This window comes from Fukomys damarensis, unplaced genomic scaffold (assembly GCF_012274545.1).
Source record: "Fukomys damarensis isolate Sample0158 unplaced genomic scaffold, DMR_v1.0_HiC HiC_scaffold_39, whole genome shotgun sequence".
Classification (NCBI taxonomy): domain Eukaryota; kingdom Metazoa; phylum Chordata; class Mammalia; order Rodentia; family Bathyergidae; genus Fukomys; species Fukomys damarensis.
Window position 1 is genome coordinate 37,117,383 of NW_022900951.1, and position 5,478 is coordinate 37,122,860.

The following is a 5,478-nucleotide window of genomic DNA, read 5'->3' on the forward strand; positions in this document are numbered from 1 at the left end:
CAACAATTGAATATAGGTGTTTTGCTTTCTGTGAACTTCTATTAATGAATTTGATGCTTATGTAAAATATGTTTCTATGATTGTTAGCAGTTACTCTGTTTCTGTCTGAAAGAGTATATGACTCATGCACTGCTTACAAAAGACCTTTCTTTTATAAAGTTTAAAACTGACACAGAGAAGTCAAATATTCAGTCAGGTACCTGGAACATATAATTTCTAACTGAAAGAATTTTAAGGGACCTCTGGTATCTAAGCATCCATTAATTGAAAATAAACAACATGGAATTTTTTTTTCAAGTGAGCGAATAGTTTCAGAGTTGTCAGTGTGCAACAAAAAGAGAAGAAAATACTGGCTTTGAATGGCTTTTTTCAGGGTTACAAAGATAATGAAATTTAGAATGTAGTATAAAGAAGATGGCATAGCATATTTGTTTGATTTCCAATCTAGTAGTTGGCAAGTGCCTTTAAATGCATATATATGGGAGAATGTGTCCTTAGCAAAGAGTGTCCTTGGGCAAATTAGTCTTAGAGAGGTTAAATGAGCTTGGTTGTGGTGATTAAATGAGAAAATGGATGGGTGGTACATGGTGAGTGCTCCATAAGTGTTAGCTGTTGCTGCTGTTGTTATTCAAACTGGCATCTGGCTACCAGTCCCCCAGGAGTTTCTCTCAATATCTAACAAAAACACTAATGAAGGCCTGGGGGAGGATAAAATGTCCAATAGGAAAATAACATTGATGGAGACTATACTGCTAGAATCTTGAAGAAACTCAAGCTAATTCCAGGTGAAGAAGGGCTGGTTTTGGACACAAAGATAGCATTCTAAAAGGCAGAAAAATGTTTTCCTTAGTTACTTAGAGATTCATGATTTGAACCAGTCAGAAACTTGGAACATCTTGCTTCCTTTTCTTCTAGTCATGGGAAGCAAAAGTGCATCCTCAGGCCAGAGTAGTAGGGCATTATTTAAATAGATACATTGTGGGAAAACTCCAGGTAGCAGTGCAGGCTGGGAATTGTAGTTTTTCATATAACACAGTTTGGCGTACCAGGGAACATGAAGGTGGGTTAAGAAGAAGACACCTACTATAGAAATGATCCCTGAAAGTATAGCCTTAGGGAAAGACACAACTAAAAAAGAGAACTATAGGCCAATTTCCTTAATGAATGTAGATGCAAAAATCCTTAATAAGATACTAGCAAAGAGAATACAGAGGATCATCAAGAAGATCATACATCTGGACCAAGTCGGATTTATTCCAGGGATGCAAGGGTGGTTCAACATATGTAAGTCAAAAAATGTAATACACTATATTAACAAAGCCAAGGACAAAAACCATATGATCCTCTCAATAGATGCAGAAAAAGCATTTGACAAAATTCAACACCCATTCATGATAAAAACCCTGCAAAAAATTGGAATAGATGGACTATAGCTCAACTTAATAAAGGTTATCTATGAAAAACGAACAGCCAACATCATCTTTAATGGCCAAAAACTGAAAACCTTCACGTTAAAATCAGGAACAAGACAAGGATGTCCACTATCACCACTCCTCTTTGATATAGTTCTGGAAACATTAGCCACAGCAATTAGACAAGGGAAAGAAATGAAAGCAATAAAGATAGGAAAGGAAGAAGTTAAACTGTCAACATTTTCTGATGATATGATACTCTACATTGAAGACCCAAAAAACTCCACCAAAAAACTTCTAGACTTAATTGACAGATTCAGTAGGGTAGCTGGATACAAGGTGACCACCCAAAAATCAATAGCCTTCTTATACATAAATAACAGACTCACTAAGAGAGAAATAAGGGGAAAAATTCCTTTTACAATAGCATCCAAAAAAAAATGAAGTATCTAGGAATCAATCTAACAAAAGAAACAAAAGATCTCTACACTGAAAACTATAGCACTCTAAAAAAAGAAATAGAAGAGGCTATAAAAAAATGGATAGATATCCCCTGCTCCTGGGTAGGAAGAATCAACATAGTGAAAATGGCCATACTACCAAAACTGCTATACAGATTCAATGCAATGCCAATTGAAATTCCAATACTATATTTCACAGAACTAGAAAAAAGAATCCAAAAATTCATTTGGAACCATGAGACACCTACAATACCAAAAGCCACCCTAGGCAACAGAAACATGGCAGCAGGTATAACAATTCCCAATTTGAAACTATATTACAAAGCCACTGTGATTAAAAACAGCATGGTACTGGCAAAGAAACAAGCCTGAGGTTCAGGTTGGAAGACACAAAAACAAATCCATATATACTCAGCTACATCATCTTTGACAAAGGAGCTGACAGTCCCCACTGGAGGAAAGGTAGCCTCTTCAATAAATGGTGTTGGAAAAACTGGATTTCAACCTGCCACAGATTAAAACTGGACCCTTATCTTTCACCATGCACTAAGTTAAAATCCAAGTGGATTAAAGATCTAGATATTAAAACAGAAACACTAAACTTGCTGGAAGATAAGTTAGGCAGAACTCTGGAAGACATTGGTATAGGAAAAGACTTTATGAACAAATCCTCCAGTAGCACGTGAACTAGCAGAAAGAATCAACAACTGGGAGCTCATCTTATTAAAAAGCTTCTGCACTGCAAAAGAAACCATCAGCAGAACTAAGAGACAACCTACAATGTGGGAAAAAAATTTTACCAGCTGCTCCTCAGACAAAGGATTATTATCCAGAATATATAAAGAACTCAAAACAATCATCCCCCTCAAATATAAAGACCCGATTCAAAAATGGGCTTCTGAAATGAACAGACATTTCTCAGACAAAGAAATAAAAGCAGCAAGTAAATATTATGAAAGAATGTTCCACATTACTGGTCTCGAGAGATGCAGATGAAAACAACACTGAGATTCCACCTCACCCCACAAAGAATGGCTGCTATCAAGAAATCAACCAATAACAAATACTGGTGGGGTTGTGGGGAGAAAGGAACCCTCCTCCATTGTTGGTGGGAGTGGAGACTGGTGCAACCCCTATGGAAATCAATATGGAGATACCTCAAAGAGCTTGGACTGGAGGTTCCATTTGACCCAGCCATCCCTCTGCTGGGTATCTTTCCAAAAGAACTAAAAGAATCATATCACAGTGATATATGTGCACCCATGTTTATAGTGGCACAGTTTGTAATAGCTAAAACTTGGAAACAGCCCATTTGCCCATCGGCTGGAAGCTGGATAAAGAAGACATGCTTTTTTTTTTTTTTATAAAATGGAGTACTACTCAGCCATAGAGAATGAGAAATTAGAGTCATTCATAGGAAAATTGATACATATTGAGGATATACTCCTAAGTGAAATAAATAAGACATACATGTGTAAATACCGAATAGTTTCTTTGGTGTGAATGAACTGTAATAATACATAAGATCCTAATAAGATTACTGACATTGTGAAATGGGAAGAAAGGGTCTAAAGGTGTAGGGAAGGTGGGTTGGGTAGGGGAAAGGTAATAAGGAAAAAGAAAAAAAATGAGAGATAATGAAAAGATGGAAATAAATTATTTGTAGATGGGGAGGGGAGGAGGGGGTGAAGGGAGGGCAGGGACAAGGGGAAAAAATGAGAACCAAGACCTGTCATGCAGAGGTACAAGATCCCAACAATGAATGTAACTGTACTGTATCCCTAAAATGCACCAATAAACTCAATTAAAGCTGAAAAAAAATAAAATCGTTCATGAGAAAGTAAAAGAAGAAGACATCTGCTCACAAGGTATAAAGGCACATAAAGTTAAATTTTACATAAACTAAAAAAGGGTATTCTACGCTAATCAGGGACAATATACAGCAACAAGAATGGACTAACATAATATAAAAGAAGTAACAATGAAACCTGTGAAAAATCTCCCAGGATAAGAGGCTGCAAACAATATCTAGAGGATTCAGAGCATTACATTTCTGATAATTATATCAATCTAGAGGAAAACTTTAGGAAACTGGCATTTGCTAAAGAGCACAAGAAAACACAGTCATCGTGAAATAGTTGCAGATTATTGGTGAGCACATTATTAAAAAATTGATTATAAAATCAAAATGTCAAAATATTCCAAAATAATGTGTGTCTTTTAAAAATATGAGGGATTGAAAATTATTTATTATGTTATTAGTAACAACTGAGAAGTTTGTTGGGGCCCAGTAGTCAAAAAAGTTAAGACTGTATTATATCCCCTGTCTCAAATAGGGAGACAAGTGATATTTCATCTCTCATTCATATATATTAAATAAACTGAGTACAAATTGTTTACCAAAGTAGTTTTTGAATCACTACTTATAGAATTAAGCTTAGCTATTGTCAAAGAAGAGAAAAGGAAGAAACTAGAAGGATGGGTTTAAAATATGAAGTACAGAATAGAATGACAGAAGCCAAATTAGTTATAATAATAATTTGACTAAATTCAATTGGTGTATTTTAAAACTTTAAACATTTCAGTCTTATTGTCAATTGAAATATTTTGTTTAATCTCAAATTATACAGTTGTGCTTTAGTCGTGTTTGTTAATTATAAGGTCAATTAAGGAGACTAAAGTTAATAAAAAGTAACCTTCACTGTGTGCATAGCATCATCTTGATCTGTCAGTTTTTCTGAATATCATTCTATATATCAATGTAATTCCAGTTGAACTCTCATTTTTTTTTCTGAATGTTAACCTACTGATTGATTCAATTCCAATAAAAAGTGTAATTTTGGTATAAGTTGAGAAGACTAGTTTAAAGACTATTTTGGAAAAAAGGAGAAAAAAATCAACAACAAAAATTTTAAGAGTATTTGAGATATGGATTTCCTATAACGTATATTAAAATGCACTGAAAATTTTTAATAGTTAGAGATATGATACTAAATGCAGAATATCAATAGTTTTAAAAAGCCAAGTATATATGCATATGGTTATATTTTTAATTAATAAAAGATTGCAATTCAACTCAGTTGGCTAAATATTATCAAATAAACGATATTAAGTCATATGGCTAACCATTTGAGAAAAGTTAAATGAACAAAATTAATTATGAATGTATTATAGAAAATTTGAAAAGTGAAGCTATAAGAGTAAGAATGTAGAATGGAATACAGATAAAAGTATATATCTTTGTGGTGGAGAATTACTTTCAAAACATGACACTAATGGCTTAAACCAAAGATCCACTTGCAGAATTTAGAATGTGTCCATGTCCTTTCATTGACATATTGGAGCTGCTTTTGCTCTACAGATTTGAACAGTTGTGATATAGACCATTTGTCTGGCAAAACCTAAAATATGTATTCTTTGATCCTTTACAGAAACAGTTTGATGGTCCTGGGCATAAAACATTTTATGTGGTCAAATCTAAAAACATTGGCATAGAAAACATCATAGACAATAAGGAATTTGGAATAATATTTGTAACTGCATATATAGTATAAATATATATATATGTATATATGGTAGATATATAAACAGCTTTTACAAAACAT

At 33.9% G+C, this 5,478-nt stretch overlaps 1 pseudogene; it reads right to left on the reverse strand.

Moving 5' to 3' along the window:
- Positions 1-986: 986 nt before the first annotated feature.
- LOC117284799 lies at positions 987-1,114 on the reverse strand (annotated as a pseudogene).
- Positions 1,115-5,478: the final 4,364 nt, after the last annotated feature.